Genomic DNA, 24146 nt, shown 5'->3' with positions numbered 1-24146 from the left:
GGTACAGGCGAAAAATGACTCATGGATTTGTAAAACGTGTCGAACTGGAAAAAAACGCGGGAAAAGAAAACTCGGGCGGTCGAGCCTGGCTGCGTCGCTAAGCGCGAGGGGAGCCAAAGGATGAGAATGATGATGCACAAAGCGGTGGCAACGAAGTGCTGGTCAAACCGTCAAAGAATCATGCAGGGCGTCCGGGGTCCGAAGGCGCGGCTCAGGCGGGCGACCCTGGCTGTGGAGCTGCGGCCTAGCTTTCGGAGGGCGTCGAGGGACGCGTGGTGGCAGTTGAGGGAAGTTAGGTGTGCTGCGGGCAGTGAGATTCTCGTAACTGCTGCCGGGCGGAGCGAACCTGTACCCAGGCAGGCGGGTACGGGAGGCGCAGCGAGGTGCAAGGCAGGGGAATGGCTGAGGTGGACTGCATGTGACTGGGACATGCGCACTGCCAGCCGTGGTGGGCTTGAACGCAGCGGGCGGCCGCACGAGCGGCGCCCCTGCCACTGGCGCCGAGCCGTTCATGAAGGAGGACGCCGGCGAGGTAGCAGCAACCGGAGGCGCCCTCAGAACCGCGACAGCGACCAGGGGAACGTCTGTTGGCCTGGTCAGCTTAGGCATCTTGCTAGAAGACGGCTGATGACGCTGCAGCGAGGTTGCAAACTGCACCTGCAGTAGGTGAGAGGTTGAGTGCGGTGGGCTCGCGTGGAACCTTCTTGTGACGACGGCCGAGCCACCGGTGTCAGGCTGCTTTGCAGATTCGAACACCGGTGGGGAGCAAGAAGGACCCACACCAGTGGCCAGGTTTAACAATACAGGCGCTGACAGTGGTGCAGGGTCCTTGTCAGGCAGACTAGAGCTGGTGGCAATCACCATGATTGGTAGTGCTGACACTGGTTGGCCTTCTTTACGTGCGGCGTGGGGCATTTAGGGCATTGCGGACCTTTGGAGGGGCTGGGGGTGAGGCTAGCAGGCTTGGGTTGTGCCGAGAGCTCTTTAGTATCAGCTGATCGCGGCATCGATGTCACTGCAGAGGCCTGTTAAGCTGTTGACTGCTGTGACGAGGCAGACGGCGATGCCGAAAATAGCGACACGCATGCTACTGCAGAGCGCGCCTTGTCGTCAGGAGGCGGTGGCGACAACGTCAGTGAAGGGCGGTGTGTTGAGCTGGTATTGAGCCTACTTGGTGTGTCGTGAAGAGGGACGGCTTGTCCGGAGACGCTGGGCTCAAGTGGCGGGGAGGCGGCCAGGAGCTTCCGAGGTGGGCAGGGTGCTGACGAAGGCTGCGTGGGCGAGAGCGAGAGCGCCAAGGCAGGACAGGCGAGTCGGTGCAGCAGGTCGGGCGGGAGGATATTTCCTTGCCGAACCATGGGTTGGGTTTCATTTGGGGGCAGCGAAGGTGGAGATACCGGTGTGGGGAGAGGCTCCGACGTAGGAGCGGGGCGAGGGAAAGCCGAAGCAGCTCGGTTAAGGAATGCGGCCATGGATGGTAAGTCGAGTGGCGCCGGAGCTTCGGAGTCGGGAACAGCAGCGCAGAGAGTCGGCGGGAGCTCCAAGCCAAAATACGCCTTCAGGCCCTTCTTGAAGTCGGCGTAAGTGTCTGGGCCAGGAGGAGGCAAACGCAGCTTTGCCAGGAGACTGGATGGGAGTTCCTGACTGGCGTGCTGATAGCGCAGCAGCTGGCTGGACAAGAGGTTGACGTGAAAGTGCGAGTCCAGCAGCAGCCACAAAACGGGGTCCCTGGCATAAAACGCGGGCAGGCCCGGCAGCCGAGGAAGGAACGAGCGCTGATACGGCTGGAGGAGCATACCGCGTGCGATGGTAGGCGCGTATGGCGGCGAGAAGAAGCTGCCGAAGGCCGGGTACGAACAGCGAGCGTACAGCGGCAAGGCCAAGTGGAGGGACATGAGGGGCAGGAGCGCAGAGCCGGTGGAAGCGGTGTTGCGTGCGTCGGGGCTGTCGTCCGGACTCAACAGATGTGGTAGGCGATCCACATTTATTGCAGTCCCGGTAGCCGCGGCTGGTGAGCCGCCGGAGCGGGCTGTTGACGTCGTTGTTGTTGTTGTCACCCTCATACAATGGCGCATGCCCACATAGGGGGATTGGCAAAGAATTGGGGGCACAGAGAGTTTTTCAGATAAATATTTCCTGGAAGAAAATAAAATGAATGCCGAGGAAGGAAGAAGTAAACGAAAAGGAACAGTGAAATTGAACAGGAAATGCACAACGCACGCAGGAGATCGAGACGATGTGTATAGCCGAGTGGTTAAATGATAACGGTAATTGTAAGAATAAAAATAATATTGACAAAAAATTACCAAAGTAGCCGATTTGATTCCAAAAAAAATTTTGGACGGCGGTAAAAACAGACTTGTGGCTGTACCCAAGTATGGTGGCTCCAAATGACAATATGACTTGGCTGCTCAAACAAAGGCCTAGCTGTTGTAGTGATTTCTCTAAAAACAGTCTTCTCATCATGGTGTACCGGCGACAAAACAACAAAAAATGGTCTATGGTTTCGTGCTCACCACAGAATACGCAGCCGGGATTAAGCGCCAACCCAGACTTGTGGAAATAAAAATTTAAGGGTGGGATCCGGCAGCGGAGCCTTGATAGAGATACCTCAAGCTGCCGTGAATGGCATGATTGCCTGCTCCACGAATACCTCAGGTGCAGGTAATCTTCAGATCTTAAAAGAGATCCAGTTGTTATTCTTAACAAATTCTGTCTTCGAAACCTCGCTGCTGTGATGTACGCTAGCCGGAACGATAGGTAGCACGGGGCCATTGAGGGACGCCTTTGCCAGGCAGTCCGCAACTTCATTGGCTGTCACACCGCTATGACCTGGCACCCATATCATGTGAACAAGGCTCAAATGCGGAGGAAGTAATGAAGGGAAGGTGTTTAACATTGGCGAATCCTCAGCCGAAACAGGGATGAACACAAAGAAAGAGAGTCTAATAACAGCCACTGAAGAGAAAGCTGGCTCTAGATTGCGAACAGCAAGCACCGCAGCCAGAAACTCCGCTTTGAAAATTGGGGTGTAGTCAGGAAGCCGCACACAAAAAGACCAATCTAGAAGCGTGAAATACATTCCGAAGAGCACAGACCTTTGGGCGAGTTGGTGCATTGAATCATGTACAAGCGCAAAAAACACAGGCAAAGAAGGACTGGACTGCAAAAGCGCTCGTGTTGTGCAGTCCTTCTTTGTCCCTGTTTTTTGCGCTTGTACATGATTGCAATATATTCCCGCTCCTGCCTTTTCATCACATTGGGAGGCGTCAGTACTATCGTTAAGCTAATAGGTATGCTTTGTAAATGGTCTTCTAATAATCCATTCAAAATGTGGGGCCGTAAATGTTTAGCGTTTTTCGGAAAAATGTCATCATAGAAAATTTCTACAGAGGACCCACTGTTTTTTGTCGGAAGGATGTTATACGAAAGAACATTTAAAGAATCAAGCAAATTTTGTACCATAACTACCTGCGGGGTATGAAATCTAGGCCAGTGGACTCCAAGAAAGGAAGTCGGCTGGCAACAAAAAACAGACAAGGAGCGGTGTAAATGTGATTCATATATCCTTAGGTACGTCTAAGCAGTTAGGAATTGAAATCGAGATAATAAAGGAGGAATACAGGCTTCAAAATAAAGCACGTTATTGGCCACACATTTGGGGAGGCCAAGGCACAAACGAAGCGCTTCCCGCTCCAAAAGAACGAGCGGGCGAATTTTGTACGCAGCTGCACCAGAAAACAGCACAGATCCAAATTCTAAAATTGGTCGGACATACAAGACATAAATAAGCAAAAGTGCATCTCTACGAATTCCAGACCGGGGATTACTTAATCTAAGCAACATGTCCACAGCACGAGCTCCTTTCGCTGCGATATGGTCAATGTGAGAGCGCCATGTGAGGCTCTCATCATAAATGACAACAAGATATTTTAATGGCTTAACTTGAATATTTTGTCGCTGGTAAATGAGACAGATGAACAGGATATTTCATTTGAAAAACAAGTACAGCGCACTTGTTTACATTTAAGGTGAGACGTAAGTCACACAACCAACTTTCAAGCAAATTCAGGTACGATTGCAGGCGCACATAGAGAGATTGAGTATAAGCTGCAGCAGTGAAAAATGCAATGTCGTCCACGTAGACGTACGTGCGAATGTGTTGATGGCTGGGAATAGAGCTCATTAGAATATTAAAGAGCACAGGCGACAGGACTGCCCCTTGTGGAACACCCCTGGATTGTTTATATCTTCCAGAATTGACACCATTTAGTATACAAAAAAAAATGTCTGTTTTCAAGGAACGCAGATATCCACGCAAGTAAGTAATTCGGAAACTGCAAAGTATGTAATCTTTGCAATAATATGTAGTGTTCTACACTATCATAAGCTTTGGCTACATCTAATGTCACCTACTCATCATGCATTTTTTGGTGCCGCGCAAGAAGAATACGACTCTCAAGATCGGTGTGAGCATTTCATATGAAACATTTTTGACGGAAACCAATTTGACAGGGTCTAAAGGGCGGTTCACATGCAAGCGATTGAGCGAACTCAGCGACCAGCGGCACGGCGCAGCGATGCTTTTCGCAGGGTTCCGTTTCACATGCGTCGCTCCACAGCGTTTACTGCCGCTGCGAATCTCAGTGTTGCTGGCAAAGAATACGAGCTTGCGGTTGGTTTCGGTGGTTTGCAAACGTCAACATGGACAATGTTTATGCATTATTTTGCCACGATTACTCAAATTTTGTTAAGAAATAAAGAACTCTTCTTTTTTAAATATCAACTACTTCTTATCTTGATGGTAATAACATCTTTTTTTAAGTCCGTACGTGCGGTGTAACCATTGGCCTGTGCGCTGCAATTGCACTTCGCACGGCCTGAATGTCCCTGTCAGCAGCCTCCACTTCCTGCCGCCTTGTCTTCTGTCGCTTGTTTCCCCTATGTGGGAGAACCTCTGGTGAAGTTGCTGCCATGCAGGATGGTCCTGGTTCATCAGGAAGGCCTGGGACACTATACATGCATTCAAATTCATTTGGCGATGCTTCTACTTCTTTCGAGCCTGGCGATGCTGGGCTGCAGCCGGCGTGGCTCGTCTCGGCTGCTGCGCTGGCCACCTGCACGTGGCTCACTGCGTCGAGGTTGCAGAAGCTCCTGAGTAGAATGTACAGGCTGTTAATTGCGGTCATTTACACATTCAATTCATCATTAGTATCATTGCTTACCGTCTCGTTTCCATGGAGTCCCTCAGGAACTCCATCTGCTTTAAATGTGGCCAGGCCGTCTTTGCAGTGGCTCCTGACCCACTCTTCTTCCCATCTTTTTCGTCTTTAGTTTTTCGCCTGTACGTATCTTTTAGATTTTTCCACCGAGCAATAATCTCCTCAACTGTTACTGAAATATGGAGCAGTATAGAGCAAATTAGGAAACAATGGCAGACACGTGGCCCAAAGTTTAGCATGAACATGTACAAATTCTCATCTGTTAGCACACAAGAATATTGCAGAAAATGTTTACAACACACGATTCAGTACGGAAGCACGAGTTTTTTTTTTTCTTCTAAAAGGCAGTTTTACTGATTATGAATGCATGCATGACTGAACTGAGGCACACACAAGATGAATGATTTATTTTGCGGACACGCACGAGATGATTTTGCGCGGTTCAGAAGCTGCAGATTAATGCTACGTACAAGACTACGATGAGCGGGCAGTGCCGCGGGACGGAGCGCTCGCTCTACATACACGCAAGAGACGATTTTACTAGGCTCTCAGCGCCCGGATTAACTCCACGCCTGAGAAAGGTCGCCTCCCGCATTTACAAACGTAGCTGAGAACATGAAAACGTGCACGTCGTGCATTTCACGATTGAAGTGAAGGGTACAAAATGATGCAGCTAGCGTGTCTTAAGAACCAAAAACATTTGCTCACGGCTGCGTGATGCCGACAATTTTCATACAGCTCATCTACGCACAATAGCCGGCGCACCGAAAAATAAACACCGAGCAGTACGCAGGAATGCGCGGGGACATAAAACAGTTTTTGACACGCTGCAGAATCCTGCCAGTGTGACGAGGAAAATTTGTTGGCTGCACAATGAAAAAATATGGCTGATAATCTTCGAGCTCGCCACAAAGCGTGCTTTCACTTACCGGTGTCGTCAATTGCTCGAATTGCGTCCCTCACTTCTTCCCAAAGGGACTCCTTGGTCGACTTATTGCGGAAGTTATCTTTAACATCCCATAGAAGCGGGCGCTTGGATACTTCGATGATCAGCACCTCATTGAACAGTCCACGCGACATGTTGTCATGGTGTCGGAAGCGCGTGTAGCAAACAAACATTGTCGTCTTTCCCGCACAAATCCTCTTCTTGTCACGTGGCTTTTCCGCCGTGCAGTCATTGGTCAGAGGGCGGAGCTATCGCTCTGTCGCTGCGAAAATTTCCAACTTGTTGGAACCCCGTCGCTCCGGCCCGCCGAGCCGCCGCGACGGGTCGAAACAGGTTTTTCCGTCGCTGCGACAGGATTCGCTGGCATTTTCGCTTGCATGTGAAACGGGCTTAAGGATATTACTGCGGTCCACTAACTCCGAAACACGATCAACGTTGCTGGCCAGGCCGGTTGCCGAAAACGTTCTGATCATCTCGAGCGAGTTCTTCTTCTTCATCAGCGCCGCTGGCGATGCCAGCGCCCCTACAAATGAACGGCCTCACATGTAAAGTTTTTAACCCCAATGACCGCCGGCGGCTCAAATGTTTTGTTTAGTTTTTGAGGTAAGCAGTTTCCGGCTCCGAAAGGCGGTGTCGGACTCCGTTAAGAACGAAACTGTACAGTGGGTTTATTTGTGCATATTTACAGTCGAGATAGGAGTGTGGATAACAAACCAGTAGCCCGTTAAATACCCTTCGTATTTCCCACATCCCTGCCTGATGACTAAGGAATTATGTCCAATGAAGTGAACAGATCAAGACACTGGTGGTATCGCCCACCGCAGGTGGCGGTGCTGATGCTCTCTCGCAGCTCGGTCGATGCAAAAAGGAAAAGACAGTCCTCGAACACTGTTGCGTCGGTGACGCCACGGCGACCGGGTCGATGCCTTCATGGAAAAGGAAGGTACGCCGATTCTCAGCAGGTGGACAGGGCCAAAGACGCATCGAACACTGGCGCGTCGATGTTACCACAGATATGGGCGACGTCGTGGGAATGGAATGTCCGTCCGGCGAGCCGAGGCAGACACGGCCACCTGACGCCGCCATTGTCGCCGCTGCTTCCGCGAACGCAAGACCGCGCTGCCACGTGTCTTGACGCTGACTCATCCGCCTTGAGGTTTGTCTTCTCTAAGAATTCCTCCCAGGTTCGAACTCCCCGATCTTAACACGGTCCGGCACATTTTTCAGGAATAAAATTGTACAAAAGCTATGCTTGGATTAATTCCGATATTAGGCAACCCATATCTCACAAAGATTGGCTTTGGAAAAAAAGCAAACACTCCCTAACAATAAAGCCCTCAACTTGGAATATAAGATTGCAAGAAATAAAGTAGTTAATCTTCTTCACGCTGCAAAACTTTGCTCTTTCTTAGACAAATTTAAACAATCGTCCGAAAGTGCTATTAAAACCTCGTCACTGATAAACCATCCCAGAGGGAAATCCGAGACTGCAAAATCTGTGGATAGAGATCCTCAGGTGGTCGAAATTATTCCGGAGCCCTCCACTACGGCACCTCTGTCTTCCTTTCTTCTTTCACTCCCTCCTTTATCCCTTCGCTTACGGCGTGGCTCAGGTGTCCGCCGATATGTAAGACAGATACTGTGCCATTTCCTTTCCCCAAAAACCAATTTTCATTTTTCAACATTTTCCCGGAAAACCTTCGAAACAGCCGACTCGTTCAATCATTTCTTCGGTCAGGCTTCAACAGAGGCGTTACCTAAGCCTCGGCAATATATGACGCTTGGTGATTCTTGACGGCATCTGCATTTTTACCGCGGCTTTCGAAATCTGACCTTGCCCGGATCATTTTCTGTTTTGAACGAATAAACCACCTGAAGTAGATGAAATATCTGTAAGCATTGTTGTGATTGGGAACAGGACCGAGAACTTCACCGCAGGGCAGTGAAGTAGGCAGACGACGAAGGCAGCCATTAGGAGTTGTAGCCAAGTTGAATGTTTATTTTACATATTTAAAAGGTATGGGGAATACGTGCGAGCATGTAGACCAAGGAGACCAAATGTCTAAATGTGAGAAGAAGAAGCACTCAAACACGTCGATTCTCGCGGTTTAAATGCTGTTCACTGTCCTCAGGCACCTAGCTAGGGAATCCAACTGTTTGACGAGCGTCCAATGATGCGGTAGCAACTTCGTAGGCTCCAACCCACCACTCGTGACCACACACACGCAAGGAGATGTCTTGGCGCCTTGGTGTCGCGAGCTGTTTTGTTTTCCGCAGCGGGGCCGACCAGGCGGCTGTTTACCTTCATGCGGCGAACCTGACCGTGAGAAACAGGGGATCTGACGAGTCCCACCGGTGAATTCCTCCGCTCGGAAGGTGTCCATTGCCACCCGCGCTTTATCCGCCGCTCCAGAGCACGCGGCCAGTGTCTTGCTTTCCGCCGCCGCCGCTCGGGTTACTCATCCGCTGACTCTCTGTAGAACACAATCCGTGCAAAGCGTCGCATTCCGCGTCGCAGTAGAGCTCATGAGAACTCCCATGCGCGGATCGCAGGCTGGAAGGAAGGAGAGGGCACTTGTGCGCAGCCATCTTCCGTGCCCTTCCCGGCGTCGGAGAAATGACGCCTCCGAATGCCAAGGGCCACTTGTTTAAAGCAGGATTACAGCAGCATGAAATGAAGACCGCCAAAAAACAAGCCACGTCTAGAGATGCGGAGATGACCGCCGTCCGAGCAACAGCTCAGGCACAAGCCGAACAGCTAGAGTGGCTACAGGTTGACCTGAATGAGAGCGAGCAATACAGCCGCCGCATGAACCTAGAAATTCATGGTCTCCCAGAAAAAGAGAACGAAAATCTAAAGGAAGTGTGAAGTTATTCATTTCGGGCCCCTGACTATAGCCCTATTTTTGCCGCATAGTTTCTAGCCATTGAGTTGGCCTTAAGGATTACCAGCAGTATCTCTCAGGTTATACTTTCAGACAGCCTTTCCGTCTTGACAGCGCTCGAAAAATCGAGGGATACTCCTATGAGCCGTTCCCTTCGATTTTTTATTCCACCACATATTGCAGAAGTACGTTTTCACTAGGTCTCTGGGCACTGTGGCATTGCTTGTAATGAGAGCGCTGATTTTTTATCTAAGTCCGCATTTGGTGGACCTATTGTCCCGTTCCTCGCTAATAACTGTCTTCCTGACTGCAGCACGCTTCCAACAGTTCCAGCGCCTCCAATACTTGAGCCATGAGCCTCTCCTTGCTGTAGCGGATTTTCGACACCTGGTATTTCCTTGGAGTGCGCGGATGCGCAGTTCAAGGAAATGTGAGGTATCCATGACCCTCCTGCGCTGCTGAATACCGCGACTAAATCTCTATTTATGCCCATCAGAGTTATTGCTGACCAACCTCTGTAAGTCTTGTGGCGAAATTGAGTCAATAGATCACTTTTTCCTCTTTTGCCGGCGGTTCGCTTCTCTTCGTAGAACATACTTGGAGATCCCCCTCGCTCGATTGGGACTTCCTCTATCTATTCTGATCCTCCTCTCCTTCGGGGCAAGCGCCAAGGGATATGCCTTGGCCAGTGTGCGATTTTACTCACGGATATATAATTGCATCGCGTAGATTCTTATGCTAGAATGTGAATTCGCAGCTTTTCTCATTGCCGTTTTTTTTCGCGTTTTTTAATCCAAATTCGAGTCTTCGTGACAAAACTATCCAATTACTCCACTCCTTACCCATGTGTGCGTTTGTTACAGCAATGCACTTGGCCAGTCCCCCACGTGGCTATAAGCCATTCAGCCTGAGGACATCATCGTCATCAAGTGATACCGGTGAAAAACTGCACCTTCAGAAAATTTCCCTGTCGGAGGTTGAGGCGATTCATCGTGTGCCGGCCAAACGTGACTCTATTCCGAGGGTCCTTGTGCGCTTCACTTCAACTCCTGGCAGAAACAATCTGTTGGATGTCTGAGGAAAGCTTCTACAACTCTCCGAAGCTGCTTCGCTTAAAAATATATTTTTTTGAACGAAAAGCATGACTAGACTAAATCGTGACCTATTCTGGCGTGCTACGACCAGAGCAAAGCAAATGGACTACATGTTTGCTTGGGTGAAGCGTAGCAGGATCTTCGTAAAAAAGAGTGAAGGATCGTCTCTCCTTCGAATAATCAAACAAGCTGACTTGGTTTGCATGGTTTGGTTTTATAGGGGTTTAACGTCCCAAAGCGACTCAGGCTATGAGGGACGCCGTAGTGAAGAGCTCCGGAAATTTCGACCACTTGGGGTTCTTGAACGGGCCTCTGGAATTTCGCCTCCATCGAAATTCCACCGCCGCGGCCGGGATCGAACCCCCGTCTTTCGGGTCAGCAGCCGAGCGCCATAACCACGGCTCCCATTTGGGGTGACATGCTTAGTTTAGTTTATTTGGGTTTAACATCCCAAAGTGACTCAGGCTAAAAGGGCCGTTGTAGTTCAACGTTGTTGAAGGACACCTCTGGTGTGAGCGTTGATAACGATTTCACGATTGTAAATGCAAGTATTAGGAGCCATCGCAAGTACTGGGAAGAATTCAAGCTTGTCACTACTTCAAGAACCGGATTCGTCGATGTATTCGTGCTGACAGATATCAAAACTTCAGATGCTAGTTTGCGTACATTTTAAATTCCAGGCTATCAGAGTCGCTTTGTGACGTGGACTCATCGTCGAGGTGGTGGAATCGCCAGCTTTGTTAGAGACAAATTTGATGTTTCATCAATGGACGTGAACTTCGCGCATGCGGAATGTTTAGCGTTGAAGATCACTTGCGGTGACCGGTGTCTAAGTTTGTTGGCTCTATATCGGCCGCCGTGCTCTAGTATCCCCGATTTCTGTTAGAACTCGACGAAATATTGCACCTCTGGAATTCCGTGAAAGGAATATGCTTGGCGGGTGACAAACATAAACACATCGTTCCCTACAATGGGCACAGTTTCCGATTACTTGTCTCTCCTGTCCTCATGTGGTTTAATAAATACGATAACAGTTCCCACTCGTGAAGAAATGGCTAACGATCACGTCACTAGTTCATGTATAGACCACATTGTCTAACGTGCTCCTAACTACTCCTTTGCCTCCTGTGTTATTTTACAGCGCTTCGCGGATCGGTATCTGATTGCTCGTCGTTCGTCTCCATCTTTTCCTTTATCAAATGCTTCACGAAATGTCATTCCAAATAACCTCATATATGTCGTAATGGCTGACCATAAATTATTAGATAACTTAATTAGCAGTTCTAACTGGTCAGCCATAACTGAGTCTAATTCACCGGAGATGGTCTATACTATTTTCTGCGACTAAGTAATAAAGTTCGAGGACAATTCTGAACGCGTCGTAATAAAAAAAAAAGCGCCGAAGAGAATATAACTAGTTGACCGCTGACGTAATACGTGCCATTCCGTACAGGGAAATACTCTGGAGACGGTTCAAACATGTACCAAAAAATCAAGCCTTACGTCTGGAGTACAAAGTCGCAAGAAATAGGGTGGTCGCTCTGCTAAGGTCCACGAAGCGCCAGTACTTTTTTGAAAAATTTCAAGGAATGCCGCTGAAACGTGGTCACTGATAAATTATCTTAGTGGCAATAATTATTCAAACATCTCCACGCATTCTTTCTTTCCTGGAGATTCCATCGAAGACGCAGATAGATTTAATCGGTTTTTTTTTTTTGGGGGGGGGGGGGGGAGGGTTGGCCTCAGAGGAAGCATCTTCCAGTCAGACATACCAATACACGCTCAAGGAATCAAACTCTGCGTCCGCTTTTTTAGCCACAATTACAAAACAAGAACTACATGATGTAATATTTAGCTTCAAGCGAAATAAACCTTCTGGTATTGACGGCTTGTCAGCAAATTTGCTCCAAAGGAGCTTCGAGGCTGATGTTCTGATTTTCTGATTTTCGAGGCTGATGTCTGATTTTCTGATTTTCATTAAGATTGAAAATTGATTGTTGGGGAAAGGAAATGGCGCAATATCTGTCTCACCTCTCTGCGGACACCCGAACCGCGCCGAACCGCACTTTTCCCCGATGAACTTAAAACTGCTACAGTTAAACCGCTATTTAAAGGACGACAAAAGATGATATGAAAAACTATCGACCTATCTCGATCCTAGCTATACTTTCCCACATAATCGAAAAATTTCTTTTCACATCCATGTCATCCATAGTTTAAAAATTTCCTATTTTGTCAACATGACATGTCAGTTTGGTTCTGTTCCCGGTCGTGGTACTGTATACCTTTTCTGGAAGAGTTCTCCGGTCAACTTTTTCCAGCTTTCGGTACAAACTTGTTCAGTTTTGCTTTATTTTTAGACACTTCTAAAGCTTTTGGAACAGTTCATCACGACCAAAAAAATTATGCTCCATAGGTTTCTGAGGCCCATTTTTCGATGTCCTCAAGAGTTATCTTCCCTGTCGACCACAGGTTATTGTTTTAGACGGGATGACAAAAGTAAGTAGTGAACTTCCATTGAAGGCCGGAGTTCCTCAGGGTGCCATAATATCACCTGTTTTGATCAATTTGTTTGTTAATTACTTATCTCAAATAATTTCCAAAGGTCTAATATATCAATACGCCGACGGCACTGTTTTGCTTTCCAAGCACTTTTCTGAGAACATGGCCATTACTAATCTCTTCAATGACATGCAGAAAAATATGACATCGTTCACTAATAACTGTTTGGAGGTAAACCCAGTAAAAATAAAAGTCGTTTTCTTCAGATCCTCATTAAAATTAGCAGCGATAGATGCCCCCGTTTTCTACATGTTAACAACTGTTTTCCCTGTCATTGTGAACTCGGTAAAATACAACCTGGTCAAATGTTATAGGCGAATCCCCAAGCTGGAGTAAATTTGTAATAAGGGAGTAATTACTCCCTTATTATTATTGATCCATTCGCTCTCGCCCTACCATAAGCTTGCCGTCCCAGTTAGCTCAACCGGTAGAGCGACTGCTCCGGTGAAGCGGTGGTCCCGGTTTCGAACCCCGGACCATGACGAATTTTTCTTTACGTAGTTTCTGAAGAAGCTGTTTAGCTTTCCTTTGTAGCCGTATGGCTGCGTTCGGGTGGATGCCAATGAGTAATTACTCCCTTATTATAAAATACAACCTTTGTCCGTAAAGTTTCGAGACTGAGTCCATAAAGGAAAATTCGTTTAACATTGAAATCATTTGTGCAGCACCCTTTCGAAATAGTCTCCCTTGCAGTCTGCATACAGCCTCCAACGTTTCTGGACGTCTCGGGAACACTTGGAAAACGCGTGTTTTGGCATGGCTGTCAGCTCTTTTGTCGTCGCGTTTTGAATGGCCTCCACGCTCCCCATCCAGCGACCTTTTAGGGCTCTCTTCACACGAGGAAACAAAAAAAAATCGCATGGGGAGAGGTCAGGCGAGTATGGCACTGCTACGCTGCACTGCTATGCTTGGCGAGAAATTTTGCCACGCTGAGAGCAGTGTGCGGCCTTGAATTATCGTGGAGAATCCTCCATTGCCCAGATGCGCATAAGCCAGGGCGACGGCGTCGCAGTGCATCACGCATGTGTTGGAGCACGCGGATATAAAACTCCTTATTCACCGTCTGCTCTTGTGGGACGAACTCGTGGTGTATGACACCTCTGGCATCGAAAAAAACTATCAGTATCGTCTTTGTTTTGGTCTTCTGTCGCCGCACCTTTCTCGACGCCGGAGAGCTTGTGGACTGCCATTCGGCGCTCTGCCTCTTTGTTTGAGAATCGTATTGAAAACACATGTGTCGTCTTCAGCAATGATGCTGTCGACGAATGCAGCATTGTTATCTGCCTCGGAGAGCAAATCAGCGCTCACTGATGCCCGCGTGTCCTTCTGGTCCTTTGTGGGGGAGTGCGGTGCAAGTCTAGCATTCAGCTTTCGTTTCCCCAAGCTCTCACACAAAATTTTTTGTTGGCATGCTGTCTTACTAATGTCGAGAGCATCTGATAGCATGCGGACTGTAATCGTGGGGTCTTGCTGTACGATTTCCCTGATCCGAGTCACGTTGTTTTCATTCCGTGAGGTTTAAGGGCACCCCTGCCTTGTGTCGTCTTCCACTGACGTTCCGAAACGAACCTCTTGTGCCACTCGAAGACTCGCGCCCGCGATAATGTCTCGTTGCCGTAAGCGTCAAGAAGTAGCTCATACGTCTCTGTGGCTGTCTTGCTAAGCTTCATGGAGAATTTTATGTTTACACGCTGTTCGAGGTGGACGTCCGTCTCTCCACATTCACTCACAGTAAAATGCGCAGACTAGTTCCAACGTATTTTTCTACAGGTAGAGCATTCTGGCGGCTGCCACAGCAATTAACATAAATAGCTCAGGTTATCCCAAAAAGATGGCGCTACACATACGCACCAAGATTTGATTTGGGGACTTATTTCTAGAGAAGAAAATAAATCAGTTTCGAAGCTTTACGCACCAAGGTTGTACTTGGGAGTCTTCTTCGACACTGATATGATTTGGCACAGCCAGCTATCACACGTCTCTGATAAGCTTCGCAGCGCAGGGTGGTTCTTTTTTCATATAAAATCCATTTTTCCTTTTCAGATAAAAAAAATTATTGCTTATGCCCTGGTGTACAACATTCTCCGATGTGGGATTACTGTTTTTGCTTTTTGCTCAGCCAGATGACAAAGCAGAGTTGACTCTTTATTAAGAAGCAAACTAAGAAATGTAGCATATAAACCCAACAAACACAAAACCTCCTCAAAATTTCCCAGAAACAGCCCATCAGGACATTTGGTATCTCCCCAGGAGGTGCTCATTTTTCCCGAAGACATCCGAAAAACGTCCCCACAACTAGCCGTGTCCAAAAAGTAGTGCGTCCCAGGGAAATCCCCAAAACGTTAATGCTCGATTTCTCGGCTCTGGCTCAATAAAATTATTTATTTCTCATGCAGACTTCAGGCCTCCGAGCGCACATATGTGCCAAATTTCAGGCACATGCTTACGTTACAGGTTGTGTAATACATCTGTCCACTCGCGTGAATGCATGCTGGCTAGGCCATTCGGACTTGCCTGTTTACAGGAAATGTGCTTTAACAAGGCGAAAATTTGGGCTGGTTGGTGCATGATCTTGTGACTGGAGCAGTGCAGCATGAGACAAAGAGATAGGCGGGACACGGCACTGAATAACAACCAGATTTCTAATGCACGTTCGTCGAATATATACATCTCGCTCGTATAAGAAGGAAGAGAAAGAAGCATGAAAAACGCATAAGATGTACACGTGGTAAAATATTAAGACATCGCACGCAGATGATCAATATCTCTGTCACGAAGCGCTATTGAAGGTATGCAGACGCATACGTCCCTCTTTTGTCGGATGTTGAAGGCTTCTTCAATCTCCCATAAAAATATGACGGGATGACCATTGTGTTGATAAGCTGCGGAGCACATTCATGCGCTCTGGAATGTCTTGCTAATTCACTGCTGACGGCGCCCTTTAGGGATATTTTGTGCTCTCGAAGCCGTTTATTCAAACAGCGCCCTAGCTGTTTGACCAATGTAGGTGCGTCCGCATGACAGAGGTATTTCATAAACCCCGCTTTTCACACATTTCACGGGGATTTTTTACGGTGCTTTTTCTTGCATTGATTTTTTCTTTGCTCGCTGCCGACTTTGGCGCACAGGCTTCTTAACTTGTTGGGTGCTGACATGAGCTTTTTTACACCAGCTCTTGCGCCTATCTTTTTGAGACCGTGGGAAATGCCATTAATGTACGGAATGACCGCGTACGGCTTCCTTTCTTCTGATGTGGTTGTGACATATTTTCTGCCTCTAATTGCTTGCAGAATCCCTTCTGCGACACTGGATAGCAGTCTCGTCGGGCAACCTGCTGCTTTCAGCCGACGGTTCTGGGTGTCAAAACTGCCTTGAACTTTATAATGACAGGATATCGTCAATGCGGCTCTCATTGCTGTTTTTTTCTACCCCCACTTGATGATCTTGGAGTGCGCAGATGTGTAGGGGAGCAGTCCCTTCTAGCTTCGTGGTCCGTACCGCCAGCATATGTGAGCGCCTAGAAAGGTTAGCGTCAATTCAAGAAATCGCATAACGTTGTTTTCTGGGAGTTCATTCGTTATTTCTAGTCCTTCTAGTCCTTCTAGCCTTAGCAAGGAGCTAAGAGGCGCTATCTGGTTCAGTCGGTCGTGCTGGGTGCCTTCTGGTACGTTTGCCACATTGTTAAACCACCTCTGCAAGTCATAAGGCGGGTGCAGACTGCAGTTTTTTTTTCTTCTTTTTTTTTTGGTCAGGCGGAACCGAGCTTGTGGCTCGTGCTGTTCTTGGACAACCACGGGAGAGAGGCGGTTTTGCCTTTCCAACTTTGTCCATAACGTCCTCGTTGTTAGCTTTGAAGTGCATTTTGCGTGTCCTGCTGGAGGAGGCGTCTCCGGCGCGAGCCCTAGCGCTGTACTTTTTGGGCCCTTCTTTGCGCTTTCTGAATCCCTCGGCCCCTTTTAATCACGGACCTCAATCAGAGCAGCCTACCGCTTTCTATGCTACGTCAGTGGTCTTTTTCTGACATGTAAGCGCAGTAGCAGCTGATGTCAACATCGTTGCAGACCATGTGGTGGACATTATGGGCTCACGGTTGTTGCCTGTCGTGCCGGCGGCTCGCCGCTCACCGATGCGACGCGTTTAATGGGCGCACATAGCGTCGACGCCTCTCCCAGACCATCTACGCAACTTTGGAAACTTGGGCAGTGCTGCCTACTTGTGATCGGTTAGAACGGTGGGGTGTTTTACGCTCCAGTATCTGTCCGAATTGCCCGCTTCGGGGATCTAATCGCCACGTTACAGTCACCTGCATGGTAGCGCGTGTCTTTCGGAGAGCATTTCATGCGGGATTCCGTGAGCAGGGCAATTCGAGCTGCGTCTCTCGCGGCACTTCCCCCGCGGCCGTTTTGCTCGCCTGTTAATTATTGCGCGTCTTTTTAGTTTATGGCGCAATCGATGCACCGCGGTGGCTTTCGACGCCACGCTGTGGGGCCAATACTTGGCCGTCTTCGAAGTGAGCTGATCAGTTTCTCGTCAGAGGAGCTCTTTCTTGGGAGAGGAAGAGTTCCTCCGGCAGTGGTCGTGCCCATTCATTTCTGATAACAACGATCGTCTTGTACTGGTCTTTAGACCAAACTGGCGCTAAGGTCTTTTTTTTCGTGTCAGATTATTGCTGTTCCACTCTTCTGTGAATAGGTATGCTATCCCGTCTCAAATCGCTTACAAGCGATTCATGTTGGTTGCTCAAAGATGCTTATGATACCTCTTTAATTGGCTCGCCTTACATGCTTAGCGTCATGTATATATATATATATATATATATATATATATATATATATATATATATATATATATATATATATATATATATATATATATATATATATATATTAAATGAATGGCAATGTATCCGGTATCCTTGGCATATGTGCATATGTAAATAAAATATTTTCAAAACACCATCTGCCGACTTTGCCGGGCCAAGTCCATCAAGCCACTAGAGGCTTTTCCAGGCCCGTTTCATTGTACTCTACATATCATGTGCAATAAAAGAATTCTCATTACTATTATTATTTTTTTCTATCGTCTTGACTGCTGCATTACCTCACTTGACTGTCTTCCTTTGTGGGGAAATGAATTTACATTTTTGTGCGCGTGTACGGTGTACCAGCACCAAGACCTTTGGGTTTTTCCTGGGCACCAAAAGTAAACATTGATTGATTAATTAATTGATTAATTATTCACATTTCCCCGCACCAGCTGCGTAAATAAATCCGCTTTGTTGTACCGCACATCTCGATTACGCATGGGCAGCAAGACGCTACGTGTATGTTCAAAAAGTATTTAATAATTTGCCAGATGAAGATTTTTCTGTGGACTCGCGGTCTCAGTTGAAGCGTTTATTAGACATGCTATAATATAAATGTATGTATTCTTCTCTCATTTGTGTCAGTTGGGTTATAATTTCATAATTACTTGTTCTACTACTTGATCGTTTCGATGCCTTGTAAAACTTCTTTTGCGGGCATTACTGTTTATTGTTTTTTTCTTCATTGTTGGTATCTAAACTGCACATTTGCATTGTAAACGCATCGCTTAGCTGATGATGCCAGGCTACGACACAGAAGCCGTGCACCATTGGCTTAGATGGGCGCATTTTGCTGTATTCATTTCCTTGGGTGCTAAATGAAGATATTATTTTTGTATCAGATTTGACAGTTGATCCGAGGAAAAAGTTTTTAAAGGTTTCTTTTACTGACCAGACGAAGTTAAGTGCTTTAGTTGATGGTTTTAATTGGCTGATCCCAAGAACTGTGAGTGCAGGAATGAGGCTTTTGTGGAGCTGTTCCTTCTCGCATTTCTCGGGAATAAAAACATAGGTCTCACAAGCCCACCGTATGCCACTGCGCCGGTAGCGTGCATGAGGATTCGCCGCAGTCTATGCGACACACTTTGCCTAGCTGCGTAGTCGGAATTGGAAGAATCAGAACTAGAGTAGATTGAGGAGTGAAAGACAGTGGACTCTGCAGAATTGGAATAGAATTACATTTGGAACGGAATTAGAACTGGATTTGACTGGTAGAGTGAACGAAGAATGCTATCGCGTTTCCTCCGCATCAATCTAATTGATCGCTCTTGGGCGTCAGCTCCTGGATTCCGCGTCGTGTGTCAGGTGACAAACCGTGGCAGGCAGTAGTAGTAGGAGAGCGAAGCGACACCTGCCACAGAGAGAGCGGAGGAATGGACAGCCGGAAGGTGTGGCCGGACGCGAAGATCCCGGAGGGTTGCTCCACCTACCGGCGGTGGCAGGTGGCGTTTGCAGAGCTGCGCTCAAATTTCACATTAACGAATTTCACATTACCTGACCTTCAGGGCCAGTGTTCAGCGTGTTTTATGTTCCGCTGTTGCGCTGGATCATCGTACTCTCGGATGAGAAAGTGCGACCTAAACCATTTCGATGTCATTATTAGAACAGCGTGCAAGAATGCGCGCTCAGGCTTATGGTGTATGGTTGATCAGTGTTTTAACGTTCCAAAGCGACTCAGGCTACGAGGGACGCCGTAGTGAAGTGCTCCGCAAATTTCCACCACCTGGGGTTCTGTAACGTGCGCTGAGGTGGCACGGCACACGGGCCTCTAGAATTTCATCTCCATCGAAATTCGGCCGCCGCGGCCGGTATCGATCGAACCCGCGTCTCTCTGGCCAGCAGTCGAGTGCCAGAACCACTGAGCCACCGCGCCGGCGGCGCTGAGACTGTCGGTCAAGACATCTACAGAACGCTTGCTACAGCTGGGGTGCAAATACGACGTACGAGCTGATTGAGGCCCACTGGCCAGGTAAATATTCCAGATTGGCAGGAACGAAAGTGGGGCACAAGTTGCTGGAAGGCTTGTACACGGGCGATTGAAAGAAATGCGAACAGAGCGGAGCATAGGCGCTCCGATTTTCGCATTTTTTATCACACCCTTACTTCGGTGGCGGCAAAAAAGACGTTAGAGTCACCCGTAATGCATTCTAGGACGGCTGCAAAGTCATTTCCTTACCACCCAGGTAAAAGCGCGATCAAAAGACATTCCAATAGGAGACCGCGTTGTTCGCGTTCCTTTCCTTCGCGATGTAGTACACCAGCTGCCCTTGCAACACGGAAGAATTCCTTCTAGTTCGCACATAAGCAAGACATTCCGAAGGAGTGGAGGGGCAGGTATGGGACACTATACCCTCCCTCAAAACATGCACCCGGAACATCATCAAGCGAGGAGGAGTGCGAGAGGCAAAATGATCATGGACCGGAGCTATCATAAAATAGAGGGAGCCTTCTTCGTGGATGCTGCGGATCCTGTAGGAGCTAGGGGTCTCGACAATATCGGCAGTGAATCAGGGGCAGACAGTCAACGGACTTCCTGTTCGGCACGGAGCAACTGCAGAGTTAGAAGACGTGGCAGTCGCCATGGCGACTTCGCATCCTAATTCTGAATGCATAGAGACTGCATGCAGAAATTATATGCAGGGCAGCGCCGCTAGTCTACAGGATCCTGAAACACTTTGCGGAAACAGCTAATTTGCATGGGTTCCAGGTCGTCATGGTGTGGAGGGAAATGAGCTTGCACAGATCGCCGTTCGAGCTTTCCTCCCTCGAGGTCCCTCCCCCTCCCTCAAGACTCGGACTTCCCATTGTCACTAGTAACCTGTGCAGACGTATTAGAGCACTTGCGCTTATTGCGACAAAATTTCCTGACCCCGGCCAAGGAGTTAGATAAAGCAGAAGAGTGTCATTTACAGCGATTACACAGCATTCCCTTTATATAACCCAGTAGAACACCATCCTATAGAGGTAGAATCCTTTTAAGCCAAATGTAAACTTTGCAGGCAGAAAGCATGGTATGAGCCCACCAAGCTAATAGTGCCTTAGGCACTATGGAGAGAGAGAGAAAAAAAAATTTATTGAGGATTCTTAAGAGATTGGCGGTACAGTCTTCGTCTTCATCGCTGTCGACTCTTGACCTCTTTCAGCAAGGTTGGGCCCCTATTCCAGGGCTGCACTGAGCCTAGCTGCTTCGCTTGCGTGCTGCACTAGCACCCTTTGGGCAGTGAGCTCGCAGCTGGTGAGCCGGCTATCCCATTGCTCCGCACTCGGGGTTTTGTGTAGGTGGAATGCGTAGTTGCGTTCGCTCTCCCAGGTGATATGGTATAGCGTGGGGGTCGCCCCGCACCACGGGCACGTGTCCCTGAATTGTGTAGGATACATTTTGTGTAGGATGTGTAAGTTAAAGAAAGTTCCCGTTTGCAGCCTCCGCCAACTAGCTGCTTCTTGCTGTGTTAGAGACTTATGCGGAGGAGACTATCTAATCCTCCTTCCTCTGTGAAAATTCAATACCTCCGAATATCTGATCTCAACGGTATAGTGTGACCCAGGGTTTGTGGCTGCTCAGCTCGGTACGCGATCTCGCGAGTTAAGCTATCCGCCTTTTCGTTACCCTCTATTCCCGTGTGTGCTGGAATCCAGATTATCCTGTGGGTTGTGTTGTGTTTGAGATGCCCTACTTTACGGAGGATATTTAGGGCGGCTCTGCAGATTCTACCTTTCGTGTAGTTTCTACATGCTTCTTTTGAGTCCGTAAGGATGTATAGTGACTTGTTTCTCCGATAGCCTTCAGCCGCCGCCAGCGCCACGGCGACCTCCTCCGCCTCAGCTACCGTATAGCTTCCGGTGGTTGCGCATGTAATCAGCTTGCCTGTGTTGTCTACCACTACGGCTGTTGCTCTAATGCATGTTGAATTCCTGTTCCACGGGTATAATGTTGCGTCCGTGTACACCGTGTTTTCGAGCTTGGATAAATGCTGTTCTACGTAATCTGCCCGCGCCTGTCTCCTGGCCGCGTTGAGATTCGGATCTGTGTTTTTCGGTATAGGGCTGACCTGGAGGCTCTTACGGATGTCGTCGGGTACGTCGGCGTATCGATCGAGGCGTCCAATCATGTCTCGACCTAACCTCGTCAGGAGCGCTCTTCCTGTGGCTGTGTCTCTCAGTCTTACTATTTTTGCTCCAAGCTGCGCTTCCACCAGCTCGCTGAAGGTGTTGCTGATCCCCAGCTGTAGCAGCTTTTCGTTTGGTGTGTTCTTCGGTAGGCACCCCACCAAGGCAGCACTCGGGGTGAAGCTGGAGGGGCAAAACATTCCAGAAAGGGACACGATAAGAGTTTTGGGAATGTGGCTGCAGGGGAGCAGAAAATGTAGCCACACGATTTGCCTGCTCAACAAGGCAGCGGAGCAGTTGAGTCGCATGATAACCAGTCTCCCAAATGAGATACGGGATGAAAGAAGACAGGCTGAAACTTGTCAGAAGCCTAATAGTGAGCCGGGTGACCTACTCGCTCTCGTACCACCCCAAGAACAAGGGTGAAAGGAAACAGGTAGAAACAAAAACAATCCTAAGGAAGGCCTACAAGACGGCACTCCACCTACCGAAGAACACACCGAACGAAAAGCTGCTAGGCACTATAGAACAGTCAACGTGGAAAGGATGGGAGGCTGCACTGTCCAGCTCGGCCCTCGAGGCAGTGTTGGCGGTAACGCGTTACAAGTAAAGGCGTTACCGGTAATGCGTTACTTTTTCCCGGTAACTTAGTAACGTACTAGTTACCATTTCGAGACTGTAAGGGGTAACGAACTTTCGCTAAAATTTTTCGGTAACGTGAGGTGTCACGTTCCTAGTTCCTTTTTATTCCAATTGTCCTCCCCTCTGCCCCTTTTTCAGAAAAAAAGCGCAGAGCACCTAAAGTGATGTTGCAAATAAATAAAATATACAAGTGCTCTGGACGGCCCTTGTAGCATGCCAGCAAACACCTGCCCTTGACGACGTGCTCAATTAAAAAAGAAAAAGACAGAATACCCACAAAGCACGAAACACGTAAACGAACACTCATTCACACACTTGCCTTTGTGAAGTTAGAATTGATGATGAAGCGTCATTTGACGTTTAATGTCACATTTAGAAAATGGCTTCACCATGTGCCACAGAGTTAGAAGCAATCACATGTAACTCTAAAGGCAGCTTTAGGTTATTATAACATTGCTAAGCCCAGGCCTGCACATTTGTGCAAAGTATTCTCGTTAAATCAGGATTTCGGGTGAAATCGTTGTTTGGGCTAGAAGTTTTATGTGAAAAAAAGGAGGTTTATAAAATTGTTATCGTTACTTCTTGCAGCAAAGCCGCACTAATGAAAATTTATGGTCGTAGAGTAACGGCAAAGTAACCTGCGGTACTTTTTTTCGGTAACGGTAACGCGTAACGTTATTTCGTAGCTAACGTAGGGCGGTAACGCGTTCCCTTTTTTTTAGCGTAACGAGTAGTGTATACGTATATATTTACTGTACTAATTTTCGGTAACGCCTACAACACTGCATATTTACTGTACTAATTTTCGGTAACGCCTACAACACTGCCTCGGGGGATAACAAGTCCTCGTGGAAAAGCCAGGGCGGTGGCCTTAGCCAACTGAATCCCGGAAAACGGATTCGACCAACCTCCCCTAATTCTATACGTCCTTTTTGCTTTTGCTGTCAATAAGACGTTTTTATCGTCATCATCTACTGTTGTGTGGGCTTCTGGTAGGTGGAGGCTTTTGGAGGGTGGGCAGCCATGTAGACAGGACTTCTTTTTCGTGTGGAGGTGTAGAGGTAAATTCTTGTATCGGGCAGGGGTAGGATTGGGGATGCAAGCTCAGCAAGAGCGCTGCTAAGAGAGATAGAGAGAGAGAATAAACATTTCATTGTAAACAGAAGACCGGAGCGGATTGTGGGTGGGGTCCTCAGTCCAAGACTCCAGTGGCTACCGCCGAAGCTTTGGCGATGGCGACTAGCACCTCCTGGTCTTCCAGGGTGCCGCCGGCTAGCGTCACCTGCCGCCGCGGTGGCTCAGTGGTTATGGCGCTAGCTGCTGACCCGAAAGACGCGTGTTCGATCCCGGCCGCGGCGGTCGAATTTCGATGGAGGCAAAATTCTAGAGGCACGTGTACTGTGCGATGTCAGTGCACGTTAAAGAACCCCAGGTAGTCAAATTTTCGGAGCCCTTCACTGCGGCGTCCCTTATAGCCTAAGTCGCTTTGGGACGTTAAACCCATATAAAACAAGCCACCGTCACCTCCCACTGCTACAGCGCCGCATTGTGCGGCTTTAAGTGGTTCGGTTTAACGCTGCTAAGAGAATATTGGGAGTGTGGGTGGGGGAGGAATTAGTTCAGTTTCGTGGAGAAGGTGGGGCCGGGCCCTCACAGGGCCCTCTTGTATATACTTGCTTGGTACTGATACCAGAATTTATTAATTGTCCTTGAAAGCCCGATGCCTTTCCTGCAATGCATTTCAAGGTTATTATACCAACTGTAGAGGAAAAGGTGGCCAGCTGCACCGAAAACCTTGTATATGTCAAAAGAAGAGCTATTGTA

This window comes from Amblyomma americanum, chromosome 7, assembly GCF_052857255.1.
Source record: "Amblyomma americanum isolate KBUSLIRL-KWMA chromosome 7, ASM5285725v1, whole genome shotgun sequence".
Classification (NCBI taxonomy): Eukaryota; Metazoa; Arthropoda; class Arachnida; order Ixodida; family Ixodidae; genus Amblyomma; species Amblyomma americanum.
The sequence above is the reverse complement of the archived record's forward strand: the minus strand, read 5'-3'. Positions refer to the sequence as shown.